Source organism: Delphinapterus leucas, chromosome 1 (genome assembly GCF_059928025.1).
Source record: "Delphinapterus leucas isolate spDelLeu-1000000601 "Yukka" chromosome 1, BTC_Dleu_Yukka2, whole genome shotgun sequence".
NCBI lineage: Eukaryota > Metazoa > Chordata > Mammalia > Artiodactyla > Monodontidae > Delphinapterus > Delphinapterus leucas.
This window is the reverse complement of record NC_143129.1, coordinates 91,516,851-91,531,737: the sequence shown is the minus strand read 5'-3', so window position 1 is coordinate 91,531,737 and position 14,887 is coordinate 91,516,851.

The window sequence follows — 14,887 nt, the reverse complement described above, 5'->3', positions numbered from 1 at the left end:
ACAGGCAGAAAGGTTGGCAGACTGGTATAACGAATTTCCATACACTTATCACCTATTTTTAACCACCTGCTAACATTTTGCCATATTTGCTTCAGCTATTTTTAAAACCTCTAATAGATAAGGACTTAAAAAAATAACATTGCCACAATACCATAGTCACACTTGACTAAATTATAACAGTAGTGTCTTCGTATTATCTAATACTCAGCCCATGCTCAATTTTTTTCTGATCCTAGCAAAAATGTCTTTCTACAGTTCCTTTATGTAAATAAGGATCCAGAGTTTACACATTGCATTTGGTTGATACAAGTCTTAAGTCTCTTTTAACTTATAGCACTCCCCCGTTTTTTAAAGCCATTAACTTGTAGAAGAAACACAGTCATTTTTCCCACAGTATTTCCCATGTTCTGGGTTTGCTGATCGTGTTCTGGTGGTGTTGTCTAACGTGTTACTGCACTGTAAACCAGAAGTTAGATCTGGCACATTGCTTACTGTAGCACAGCTGTGGATGCTTCTCCACTCCCCTTAGCATTCATTCCTATTGAGGCAGGAGGTAGATGGGCCCCCAGGGCAAATGGTTTGAGTTCCTTCCTGTGGACCCATACTCTGAGACAAGAATAACAGGACAGTTGAGAGAGGATGCTGGGCCCTGCCCAGACAGAAGATAAGAGACTACATATTCCTCATTTTCGAAGTCAGGAGACCTCCCCGACTACACATGCACAGAAAGGCTCCTTGGAGGTCCAAAGGGGAGTGCTGCCAGTGACTCATCTACCCATAGGCCTTAGAATCCATCTTGGCTAAGAGATGTGCACGCACACCTGGGAAAATCCCGAGATATACCAAATACAGACTTTGAACCAGGCAAATCAAAATGATTGGCCAAAGGAAACCCAGAAGAAATGCCCCATATAAGTGATTTAAACTGCCGCGAGGGCACGACTCACTCTCTGAGCCCGCCCATGTGTCTATCCACACATACTGTACTCTTTTTTCTCCTAATAAATACTTGTTTCACTGCTTTCTGTCTTTGCAGAAATTCTTTTTCTGCAAAGCCGTAGGACCAGGGCCTTGTCACTGACCGCTGGTCTAGTGGCTAGAATTCGGTGCTCTCACCGCTACAACCCGACCTCAATCACTGGCCAGGAACTGAAACCCTGCTTCAAGCCACTGCAGGCCGAGGCCACCTGAGATCACTATGTGCCAAAGGTTGACATCTTGCTGCCTAAGGACTTTTTGTCTCACTGTGAAGCACACTTACCTATGCTCTAGGCAAGTCAGGAATGCAGGAGAATCAATGTCCACAGAAACAACCTTCAACCAATGAACCAAGAGCTGGTGAATGAAGTCCCCAGCTTCCTCATCCCTCAGTTGGGATTACTCTGAAATTTGTTCTACGCTGTCCACGTTCTCCAGTGAGGTTGAGTTGTACCTGTCTCACTTTCTCACTCCCCTACTGGCATTTTCTGGAGACATCTCCCAACTAAACTCCTTAAATTGAATCCTAGTCTCAGGGTCTGCTTCTAGGGCTACACAAATCAAGACAATTAGATTCTGGTTCACCTTTTTTTTTTTTTTTTTTTTCTGGCATGATGTGTGGCTTGAGGGGTATTAGTTCCCCGACCAGGGATTGAACCTGCACCCCTGGGCAGTGAAAGCATGGAGTCCTAACCACTGGACAGCCAGGGAATTTTCCTGAATACAATTTTTACAAGAAATGCAGGATAAATGTTTCATTGACTTTTCTTCTTTTTGTAAATATTTATTTATTTATTTATTTGGCTGCGTCAGGTCTTAGTTGCATCATGCGGAATCTTTAGTCGCGGCATGCGAACTCTTCGTTGTGGCATTCTAGTTCCCTGACCAGGGATCGAACCCCGGGCCCCCTGCATTGGGAGCGTGCAGTCTTAGCCACTGGACCACGAGGGAAGTCCTGACTTTTTTCTTTTTATCAGTTTCTAGAAAAATGATTTAGTGTCCCAGAAACCTTCAAAGGTGACAAATGATGAGTTTTTTATTTTAAAGTATAATTATGAACTCTTTGATTTTTATACTTTTGACATGTTATTATCCACTGCTGTCACTATTTTTTTTGATGCTTATATTTTCTCAGCTTTGGCTAGTGAGGCCTGATCAAGTTGACTGCTGTGTCATTTTGACATAACCCCTGAAGTCTTCAAGACTTGATTTCAGGCAAGACAAGAAGACTTGGGCTTATCTTGTACATTTCCAGCTCCAGACTGCATTAGCCATTTCTCCAATTAATTCTGGTTCCTTTTAGTAGGAAATGGTATTTGAGAACACAGCATGTAGCAGTGTTCCTTGCTACCGACTTGTCATTGCTTCTAGGTCTTTTTGAACAGAGCTGAGAAATACATATTTCTTAGAAAAGAAAAAATATAATATTTATTAAAAATTAAATTAAAAAATATTTAATATTTATCTGAAAAACATGAATATAGGGACTTCTCTGGTGGTGCAGTGGTTGGGAATCCGTATGCAAATGCAGGGGACACAGGCTCGAGCCCTGGTCCGGGAAGATCCCACATGCCGCGGAGCAACTAAGCCCGTGCGCCACAACTATTGAGGCTGTGCTCTAGAGCCTGGGAGCCACAACTACTGAGCCCACGTGCCACAAATACTGAAGTCCACGCACCTAGAGCTCATGCTCCGCAACAAGAGAAGCCACTGCAATGAGAAGCCCGCGCACGGCAGTGAAGAGTAGCCCCCACTCGCCACTTCCGTGGGCAGCAACGAAGACCCAAGGCACCCAAAAATAAATAAATAAATAAATTTTTAAAAAATGAATATAATGACTCATTTGCTTTATCTATATCTATCTATCTATCTATATGTGCGGTAGGCTGCATTACTGGCTCGAATTTTTCACTCTGTTTCTGCATACACACTGCTTGCCATGCGCCTTTTTCAGTCTTTCCCTAAAGAAGATCAGTCTGTTTTACCACTCTTTGAATCTGGGCTAGTCTTTTGCCTATCTTTGACCAATAGAATGAAGCGGAAGTGATGATATGCCAGTTCCAAGCCCAGGCATTAAGGCTCCTTAGTTATTTCTGCTTAGTTATTTGTGCCTGGGAACATGCCTGGTCAAGCCTGCTAGAGACACGTGGAGCAGAGCCAACGCCCCCAGTCATTCCAAGAAGTCATTCTTAGATCAGCCAACAGCTATTTGGTTGTTCCATTATTTTGTTTTGAAAACATAAGCAATTATATATATATGTATTCATATCTCTGTATTACTTTCCTAGGTTTGCTGTGACAAAGTGTACTGCAAACTGGGGGGCTTAGAAATTTGTTTATTCTTTCACAGTTCTGGAGACTGGAAGTCTGAAATCTAAGTGTCGGCAGGGCCGTGCTTCCTCTGACTTCTCCAAGGAAGAGCCCTTCCTTGACTGTTCCTAGCTTCTGGCGGTGGAATCCTTGGCATTCTTTGGCTTGGAGCTGCATTACTCCAATCTCTGCCTCTGTCATCACATGGTCTGGCCTTCTCTGTCTCTGTGTCTACATTTCCCACTTCTTATAAGAACACTGGTCATTGGATTAAGGTCCACCTTAATCCAGTATGACTTCATTTTAACTTGATTATATTTGCAAAGACTCTATTGTTTGTTGGTGTGGGGAGATCCATCCCCTCCTCCCAACACACACACACACACAGAGTAGAATTGGGTTCAGAGCCCCTTAGCAGGTTATTGAGTTTCTCTAGCCAAGGACTTTGGCTGTCTGGACAGAGGGTACCCAAGGTCATTCCCCTGACCCTGGCCTGAGATCTTCCCTTTGTACCTGGAAACTTGTGCATCCCACTCCTAGAAAAGAGATTGCTAATCTATCATTTCTGCTCCTCACCAGCCCCCCTCCACCAACTCCAACATCTGGCTCTGCCTGATGAAACGCCAGATTATTCATGACTCCCATTCAGCATTTCTGGTTAAAGCCACATCCCACAGCTGTTTGTGTTTGCATCAGAGGCTTTGCCGACCTTTCTCCACTGCCCCCAAAGCCATGTTTAGAGGGAAGATTTCAATATGGGACTTTCAGATCAGTGGCAGCCTATCTGCAGGCTTGTTTTTATCCCCTTCAGTCTTCTTATTTCTAGGCATGAAGGAAGCAGATGGGAGCCATGGAGGGAGGCAGGATCACAAAGGGAGTCCAAGGATGGGTTATTTCCTCTCAGAACAAATTAATTAGTGTCTGAAGAAGCCTGAGTCAAGCCTTACTGGAAGGGCTGGAGACAGTGGAAGGGACTTAATGTGAAAAATGAAGACCCTCCTGAATTTGGCCTAGAGAGTTCCAAGCTCAGTTGTTTACTGGCTCCACCTCTGCTGCTTGGGGGGCATTGCTGGGGCATTCAGGGCCACCTCTCCCATCTACCTCACACCTTCTGAGGCCCAGTTGGCTTCCTTTATTCTAACTCTGACCAGCCTAGAGATGGTGTAACATTTGTCTCTGTGGAAAGACGATGGCTTGGAGTCAGGGTGGAACCTTTGTGTGGGTCCTGGTTCCACCATGATCTAACTATGACTTTGGGCAAGTCATCACTCTTCTCCGGAACTCAGTTTCCTAAATTATAAATCGGGAACAGAATCTCAGCCTTGTCTACTTCACGTGGGTGTTGTGAGGGTGAGTTGTGATTGCGGAAAGTTCCTGTTTACTTGTCTGACCTACGCACTCCAAGCTCCACAGGACAGAAGTATGTCTTACCTGTTAATTATTGTGTTCCCAGCACCTGGAAGAGTGCCTAGCACAGGAGCTCAATAAACACATGCTGAATAAATCATTGTAAATGTCTCATCAGCTGTCATACACCATTACACAGGACTGTGTTTAATGCTGCTCCGTCTGATTTATGGGAAGACCCTCCAAGCACTCCTCACAGCACCCTGAGTTTACAGATCCAGTAAACGCATAGCACAGACCCAGTGTGGGTCTGCCCCTCCAGACTAGAAGCTCCCAGAGGGCAGGGACATCTCTGCATCTTGTGCACCTAGCACTGTACCTGGCACACAGCTTTAGAAATGTCTGAGGAATTAATGGATGGATGAACAATGCAGAGTGGTTAAGTAGTTTGCCTGAGGTCACTCAGCTAAGGATTATCAACTGAAAAACAAAACTTTTTTTTTTTTTTTTGTGGTACGCGGGCCTCTCACTGCTGTGGCCTCTCACGTTGCGGAGCACAGGCTCCGGACGCGCAGGCTCAGTGGCCATGGCTCACGGGCCCAGCCGCTCCGCGGCACGTGGGATCTTCCCGGACTGGGACACGAACCCGTGTCCCCTGCATCGGCAGGCAGACTCTCAACCCCTGCGCCACCAGGGAAGCCCCAAAACATTTTTAAAAATTTGAATAAATATACTATGAATCCAGGTTTTTGCTAAGTATTTTCCACTATCTTATACCAGTTGTCCTGACTTCCAGGGCTATGTTCTCTCTGTTGCCCTCTCATGAGTGCATCTCACCCATCCCATGCTGCCCAGTAGTGGGATTTGAACCTCCTGGTGAGGGCAGGTCATGCTACCTGGAACCCACCATGTAAACCCTAGCTGGATGCTCCAGGGAAGCCCATCAACTACTGCTATTATTGCTACCACTGCAGGGCTAGAAGTTAGAACAACAAAAATTGAAGTGACTTGTCTTATCTTGGGTTTTCCTGAAGCAAGGCCCTGAGACATAGATGTGAATGCAGAGTGTTTTGGGAGGTGATCCCAGGAAACATTCATGGGGGTAGGAAAGTGAGATAGGGAAAAAAAGAAAGCCAATAAAGAGATGTTATCAAGCCAGCTACCATTGTGGACAACTGGAGCCCTGTCCTGCTGGGGAGCCTTAAGAGGTGGTGTGAGACGTGCCTAGAGTCATCTCAACTGAGGGCAAGGAAGCTAGGTGCTTATGTCCTACCCTGTTGTCATTCGTGGAGGGGTGCTTCTTCAACTCTCTGGTACTTCTGGTTTGCCAGGCATGCAGATGTTCTAAGTGGCAGCCTTGGAGTATGGAGGTGAATGCTAAGGGTATGTGGGCAGAGGCCACTGAGGTCTCATCAGGGTCCCAGCCTGGCTTGGTGTCCTTTGAGCCTCATCCAAATCTTCTGTAAAATGGAGGTAACAACCCACCTCCCCAGCTGGGCTGTGGTGAAGTTAGAGGAGATGAAGTTATGTGACATCACTTACAAGGTGATGATCGACAGTTATGACTAATGACAAGTCCTGCTCTTCTAGTACATTAAAGAAAGATTTAGAAATCAAATGCCAAAGCGAAAGCTGGGCAAGTCACTCCAAGAGGGAATGGCTTTAGATTTAGATCTTGATTAAATGTCTGAGTTGTGTAATGACGGAGGCAGGACCACCCAGGCTGTGTCCAATTACTGGTCAATTCACACCCAACCCATACCCAGACATCTGGGAGGAAAAAATCACTTTCATCTCAGCTCCAATTCTTTTTTTTTTTTTAATTTTATTTATTTTTGGCTGCTTTGGGTCTTCGTTGCTGCACGCGGGCTTTCTCTAGTTCTCTACTCTTCATTGCAGTGTGCGGGCTTCTCATTGCGGTGGCTTCTCTTGTTGCAGAGCACAGGCTCTAGGTGTGCGGGCTTCAGTAGTTGCAGCACGTGGGCTCAGTAGTTGTGGCTCACGGACTCTAGAGTACAGGCTCAGTAGTTGTGGCACACGGGTTTAGTTGCTCCGCGGCATGTGGGATCTTCCCAGACCAGGGATCAAACCTGTGTCCCCTGCATTGGCAGGTGGATTCTTAACCACTGCACCACCAGGGAAGTCCTCAGCTCCAATTCTTGGCTCAGTTATTACTCCCCAGCGGCAGGAAATGCCAGAGAAGAGAGACAAAGCTACTGAGATAAAGAGGGGCTGTTTACTGTTTGGCAGGAAGGAAGGACAGGGCAGGATGTGGTCAGAAACAGATGAAACTGTCCCAATGGTTGCAGATCATTGAATGAATGGCATGTATGATTTACATGCTCTTACCCTTGAAGACCTAGATGTTTCAGAGAGTGGGGAAAGGAAAGGAGAATGAAGGAAAGGACTAAAAAAAGAAACAGAAGTCTCTGTTTATTCCGCTCTTTCTCCATTACTTGCCAAGGCTGCTGGCAATAAACTCAGCAAATCTATTTGATGCTAATCTTGTTGGAAGAATTTACTGTAATTTGGTTCACTGGGGGGATAATCAGATTTGTGTAAACTTTCGTAATAGTCTGCAAAAGCTTCATATCTCTTGACAGATATGGTTTTTAAAAATGCCTGTGCTATCATCTTAGGATTGGAGAGGAGAGACTGTAGGCTGTTGGGGACGTTGGTTTTAGCTACCAAAGAGGTGCACAGGCCTGCTTTTTTCTCTGGACCCCCACTCTCAGGCCTTTACTCTACCCATTCCTCATCGCCTGGCTCCAAAGCTGTTAGGGTCCCGTTGGTGAGTGGGACTGATAGTGGCCTGGAGCAGGGGTATCTTAAAGATGAGAGGGTAGTTACTCCCCCTGTCCCCAGGTCTAATTGTCCAGTGACTCCTAATCTAATCAGCCAAGAGTATTACCTCTAAAAATCTTTTTTTTGCAGTCCCCGTAGCAGCAAACTTGATTCTTACCAGTATTTTTATAATTTTCCAATTACTAATAAAATTATTTCTGTTTTATTTTAAAGACATAAAAATGCTTATTCTATGCACTTTTTCATGCCTAGAAAACTTGCCATGAGTAGCAACTATAATAAGTAGAATAAGTGTAATAAACATGAGCTATCCCTCTTAGAAATAGTTGGTATTTTTTTTGTTTGCTTATAACAATGGGAACTGGATTCTTGGAGCAAATAGTGGGAAGTTAGAGGTGAAAGGGGAAAACTAGGATCTGGGAGGACAACTGGGGCAACTTGTGCTCCTTGTAGCATGACAAGGTCTGGAGGGCATGAATTCATATTTTATTTATGATGACATGAAACTACCAATCTCCTTTCCTCAAACAAAAACACAGACCTCCAACTCCAATCAAAACCAAGCCTAAATATTTTACTATAAAATGCAATTCTCTGTGACTCATTAAAGCTGAATCTGGCCTCTCTGTACCCCCACACAAAATTAAATCTCAGAGACAGAGTTTTGGGTGAAGTAGAAGAAAATAGCTTTATTGCTTTGCCAGGCAAAAGGGGCCACACCTGGCTAATGCCCTCAAAACTATGTGTCCTGACTTGGAGGGGGTAGTGAGGAGTTTTATAGTAATGGTTCAAAGAAGGTGTTATCAACTCATGGACATTCTTCTGATTGGTTGGTGGTGAGGTAAGTAGGAGTCTGCATCAACAACCTTCTGCTTCCAACAAGTCTGGGGTCTATGTGCTTGTGGGCAGCACACAGTTAACTTCTCCCACCTGGTGGGGGTTTTAGTATCTGCAAAACAGCTCAAAGGTATTGTAATGTATATCCCTTGAGGTGGAACCGGGACCCTGCCCCAAGGCTGCACTATTGTTTCTTGACTCTTCCTCCCCTGTTTCTGCATCCCCTCCCTTCCCTAACCAGCAACTGTTTGAACCTGCCCTTTGGAATTCAGGGAAGGTCATGGAGGCTGAATGAAGCCTACTTCCTGCTAAAAAGAAAACGGGGGGACACAAAGACCTTTGTGCCCAAGAGCCCCCAACCCCGCCTGCCCAGGGTCCTGCTCAGTTTCACCATCATCATCATTTGGGAATGTGTGCATGTGTGCAGTTAGGATCTGAGAAGCCAGGGGGAAAAGTGTCCTCAGGGGCAGGGCTCTGAGACAGGGGGCTGTATTGGTCATCAGCCCGGGTGAGGAGAGCTAAGGCCAGAGTGCTTTCAGAGAGGTGAAGGTTTGCTGCAAAGAGAAAAATAATCAAAGTTGATATCAGATCTGGTATGGGGCTGGGGGTATTGAGGAATGATATGTCTAAAATGACTGTAGGGTTGTTAGCTTGGGGAAGGGAAAATGGTGGTATTATGAGAAATGGAACCATTGGGAAGGAGGAACATTTAGGTGAGAATATGATTAACTCAGGGTTGGGTACACTGAGAAGTGGCTTTGGGGCAACTAACTGAAACATCCCGCACTAAAGGTTGGCATAGGACTAAGCATTTAGGGCAGAAGACAGAAAATTGAGAATTATTCACATAAGGAACCTTTAGTGAGCCCCTGTTACATGCCAGGAGTTCAGGTAAGTGCCAGGTGCAGAGGTGCCTGGGAGCACAGTCAGAAAGTGGGGTGATTAAGTGCTCAGACTTTAGATCATACAGATCCACGTCCCAGTTCCCACTTTGCCACTTACTAGCTGTGGAACCTTGGGCAAATCATTTAATGTTTTTAAGCCACAGTTTTCTCATCTTACAAAAAAGTAGAAGAGTGTGTCTGGCACACAATCATCAATACTAAAGGCAGTTCTCATGAGGATTAGTGAAGATAATGCATATAAAGTACATAGCATTGTGTCTAGCATACAGCAAATGCTAAAAAAAAATGTTACCTGTTATCAACAGGAAAAAAAATACTTTTGAGCTTAAGGTACACTAGTCTAATGGTTATGAAAACAGCAAGGGTGTTAGGAGCTCAGCTGAGCTGGAGTAGATAGAGACAGAGACAGAGCAGTAGCTGAGCAGTCAGTTATCTACGTAGCAACTGTTGCAGGAAGGGGGACCCCTTCCAGGGCCTGAGAGTGGGCTCTTGTCTAACACTCAGAAAGGCATTGTCTGAGGAGACACACGTGCTGACAAAGCAGGAGACTTTATTGGGAAGGGGTGCCCGGGTGGAGAGCAGGAGGGTACGGGAACCCAGGAGGACTGCTCTGTCACGTGGTTCACAGTCTCAGGTTTTATGGTGATGGAGTTCGTTTCTGGGTTGTCTCTGGTCAATCATTCTGACTCAGGATCCTTCCTGGTGTCATGTGCATCACTCAGCCAAGATGGATTCCAGCTAGGAGGGCTCTGGGAGGTTGGTAGGACACGTGGACTGGCGTCTCCTCTCTCCTTTTGACCTTTCCCAAATTCTTCCAGCTGGTGGTGGCTTGTTAGTTCCGTGTTCCTAACCAGGATCTCCTGTTGTTAAGATAACTCATGCAAGTGGTTACTATTGGGCCTGGCCCAGGTGGGTGGTTTCAGTCAGTGGTTCCCCTAACACAACTGTCAGGAAAGAAGAAAATTTCCTCTACCCTTTTAGGTTCTTCTGGCTGGTCTAAGAAGATTAACAGATTAACAGGAGAAAATCACTCAAAAGTTTGATAGCATGTATGCATGGGAGAGACCCAGAAAAACTGAGTAACTGGCCCAAACTCTCACTTTAAATACCATCTTCAGCTAAAGACAAAAGAGAATGTTGGGGGTAGGGGTTTGGGACTTTGAAGGCGAGCAAGGCAATTGACATGGAGTTAGAAAAGCAAAAGTTTGGTAAACAATTGTTTGCTGAGCCATGCAGAGGCAATGGGACACAGAATGTTAACAGATTTCTCTAGGTTTCTCCCAGTCTACACACCTAGATCATACTACAGTTATCTGTGGTGATGGCTGCCTTCCTGGAACAGGTCCTCTATCTATATTCTTTAGGCAGTTAGGGGGAGGTTCAAAGTTTCTTCCTGAGGCTTTTGGGCCTTGATTGTTTCAGCTCAAAATAATCTGCATGCTGAAGAGACATTTTGGGGTGGCAAGTTTTGCCCTCCTACATAACCAGCCAAAAATGAAAACCTCAAGCCTCTAGCCACTTACTATGATGGCAGAAGAGGCTAAAACTGTAACTGAGCAGGACGCTATGGGGCCTTCCTGGGACAGACCCCTCCCCCATATCCTCTGCTGTAGCTCCTCTCTGAAGTACCTGGATAATAGCATCTGATGCACATTTCCTGAGTTTTCAGGTGCTAAAACCACCACCAAAAGGAAGTAATTAACTACTTGCTGATCATGAGCACTAGTCCCCAGACCTTCTGGCGCCTAAGGATTGATCACCACCAACCAGTCAGAGAATTGTGCACTGAGCTGATCACATACCCTGGGATGCCCCTCTCTCACGTTGCCTTTGAAAATGCTTTGCTGAAACCTTTCTGGGGTGCTCAGGGTTTTTGAGCACAAGCCACCCATTCTGCTTGTTTGGCTCTGCAATAAACCTTTCTGTGCATCGGGTTCAGTAACAAAACTGAGGAAGTGCTGACTCCCTCTGTTCCATTTTCCCCTGTGGAGGCACCAGTGGAGGGGCAGGTGGCTCAGCACAGGTGTGGAGTCATCTCACTGTTGAGGAGGAGGGGGAGGGGAGAGAGGAGGAAGTATGAAGGGTGTAAAAGTCCTGAGCACTGAGACAGGGTAGGGAAAAGTGTCTTAAGGTTTCCCCTCCTCCTCTGCAAGGAGGCCTGGGTAGAAGAGCCTGAAGAGGACCTGGCCCAAGGCCTCAGGTCAAGAGATCTGGGAATGAAGTCACTGGATGAGGAATGTGAATGTGTGAAAGAGCGTGACTGGCCAGGGGCTGGAGTCCTTGACTGAAACTCCCCTTAGACGCTGTAACACACTGACTGGGCCAAGTCTGCTGTGAGGAGGGCAGCCTCTCCCGTAGACCTGCCAGGTAAAGCCTTTGTAACTGCCCAAGGTCAGGCCTGAAAAATCACACGTGGGTTTTTAACTAGGAGTCCGACTCCTCAGAAGGTACATGATAAAGGAATGTCAGACCAGCAATGTTTCTGTGACTATAAAGCCTGGCCAGTGAACGTAAGGTTAGAAACAAGAGGCCTGAGCTGTGAATGAGTTAGCCTGGGCTCTGAATTTGGAGCTCTAATCAGCTTTGCTAGGACAGTTTAGTTCAGTTCATCAACACCCTTCACTGATTCTTCTTGGTCCCTTTCCTTTCAGAGCTACAGAGAGGAAAATATAACCGAAACAAGGTGACTATGTTTACATTCTGACTATCAGAACTGTCCCCCAGGCTGGTAGTTACCTGCAAGGCCACTGGCTGTGAGAGTAACACAATCACTTTAGTGTGAAGAGAACTCTAGGGTTTCACTCTGTTTAGTAGGAGTAGAAGACAGCCCTGGGGAATGGCAGAGGTTTCTCAGTTACAAAAGTGTTGGCAAATGAGTTTTCAAGTAATTTTCTCCCCTTGGTCCTTCAACCCCAGGAGATTATCGAGATAGTTACTGACAGTGCTTGTAATTTGCATTTCAAAGTAATGTATGCAAAAATAATAGTTTCAGCACACGCTTCAATAACATATTAAAACAAATTGGCTTTGGGTCCTCGCCATTTATATCTTTGTCATTCTAACTCCAAGTCCTTTAATGCATTTAGGAAAAAAGGAGGAGGAGCATTTGGGAGGAGGTGAGGAAGAGAGAAAAGTGGAGCAGGGACCTATAGAGCCCGCTGTGTGTGTGGCTAGAGGGGGTGGGCATCTTACTCATCTCGTGTGCCCAGGCTGCCCAGGCTCAGGCCTGTGGGATTCAGAGATTCCAGAGTGAAATGGTTGCTGTGAGATAAATGCGGGAAGACATCCTATCCCCTGGGAAAATGAGAGGAGCCCTCCTTAGGAACCACCCCACCACTACTATCATCACTCAGGCATCCTGTGGTCTCTCTCCCTGGTTGTATTTAGATGATGTGGTTATCTATGGGGGAGTCTTAGAGGGGATAGAAACTGTAGGTCAGGAGAAGTTCCCCTTGTTAAAATATAATTTTCAAAAAGTAAGACATGGGGCTTCCCTGGTGGCGCCGTGGTTGAGAGTCCACCTGCCAATGCAGGGGACGCGGGTTCGTGCCCCGGTCCGGGAAGATCCCACATGCCGCGGAGCAGCTGGGCCCGTGAGCCATGGCCGCTGAGCCTGCGCTTCCAGAGCCTGTGCTCCACAACGGGAGAGGCCACAACAGTGAGAGGCCCGCATACCACAAAAAAAAAAAACAAAAACAAAAACAGTAAGACATGACTCTCACATAAATATATAGTGAGCATTGAGTTAATTCATTAATGAGGGAAGGAGCAGAATGGTAAAGCCATTTCAAAGAAAAGTATGCAAGGCAGTAAATATAGCAAGAGAAAGAAAGATTGCTAAGTTAACTACAAAACTTGGTTAATTTCCTCAGGGCAAGAATACTGTAATGTTTGGACCTATCTTTTCTACTGGATAGAATATACCTGAGCCTCTACTGGACAAAAAAAAGATCATTTACAACTTATCAATCATCTAAAAGTTAACATCTAACTTTACAGAGTGTGGGTCCCTATCAACATCAGACAAAGGTATAGTCCCTCGGGAGTCAGGAGATGCATAGGCAGGCTCGTCGGGAAATGCTCTAGTATAAATTTGAAAGTGTATGCAGCAATATATATATATATTTTTATAAATTTATTTATTTATTTTATTTTTTAGCTTTGGCTGTGTTGGGTCTTCGTTGCTGCTCGTGGGCTTTCTCTAGTTGCGGTGAGCCAGGGCTACTCTTTGTTGTGGTGCACGGGCTTCTCATTGTCATGGCTTCTCTTGTTGCGACCATGGGCTCTAGGCATGCAGGCTTCAGTAGTTGTGGCACGTGGGCTCAGTAGTTGTGGCTTGCGGGCTCTAGGGCTCAGTAGCTGTGGCGCGCGGCCTTAGTTGCTCCACGGCATGTGGGATCTTCCCGGGCCAAGGCTCGAACCCATGTCCCTTGCACTGGCAGGCAGATTCTTAACCATTGCATGCAGGAATATTTTTGCCTTATTTACAAGTTTTGGATAATTTTTCTTAACACCCCGAAGCACACTCCAACCCCACCATAGTTTTATAGTTCAGTTATTTGGCTGATATATCTCTGAGTGAGCAGGTTGGGAGTGTGGGCTACAAAAGGCTCAGGCATGAGGTTCACCTAGACCCTCTCTCCGTCCTAGTCCTCCCAGCTCTTGCACCCCACACCTACACTCAGTCACTGGAAATGAGACTGTAGGACATTGAGATATTGAGGCCAGGATGGGAACCCTGTAGCTTTTGCTGGCTTCACACTGGGGCACAAATAAGCCCCCTGCTTCAGTAGAGTGAGGGTTTCTGCCACCTGTCCCAAGGCAGAAGAAATTCTTACAGTTGAAGGTTAAGGGCCTAGAGCCAGATCCCCAGCCCTGGGGCCTGTGTGTTTGTGAATTACCCCTCCTCCTGCCACCCAAACACATCCCTCCCTGTACCCAAAGAAATTCTTACAGCCGCAGCAATAAACAGATGTGCACAGTGCTGAGAACTGATAAAGGCTCTCTCCTTGACCAAACTTTAGTCAGGCTCCTCTAAGCCTTTTCTCAACTAGGCCTTGACCTTGGCCCCCATCTTGTGTCCTGCCCTGTGGCCCTGCCTAGCCCAGTCTTAGCAAAGAGCCCTGCTAAGTCAGTGTGGTGACAATTCCCCCACCTTTGACGTCAGATATTCCTCATCCCCACCTTTGACGTGTAAGTTTTTGACCGTGCCTTTAGCAAGGATCCCGTTAAGTCAGTTTAGCAAGATTCCTTCTACCCTTGATGTCTTCTCTTAAAAATTTTCCATTCAAGGGCTTCCCTGGTGGCGCAGTGGTTGAGAGTCCGCCTGCCGATGCAGGGGACACGGGTTCGTGCCCTGGTCCGGGAAGATCCCACATGCCGCGGAGCGGCTGGGCCCGTGAGCCATGGCCGCTGAGCTTGCGCGTCCGGAGCCTGTACTCCACAATGGGAGAGGCCACAACAGTGAGAGGCCCACGTACCGCAAAAAAAAAAAAAAAAATTTTCCATCCACTGACCCTCTCACTCTGCTCACTGGCCATAAATCCCCAGCTGCCTTTGCTGTACTGGGAGTGGAGCCCAACCTCTCTTCCCTATTGCAATAGTCCTGAATAAAGTCTTCCCTACTAATTTAATGAGTGTCAGAATAATTGTTTCTTTAATGGAACTAAGAATAAAGTAATGTGTATCCAGTCCAAGTCCAGTCC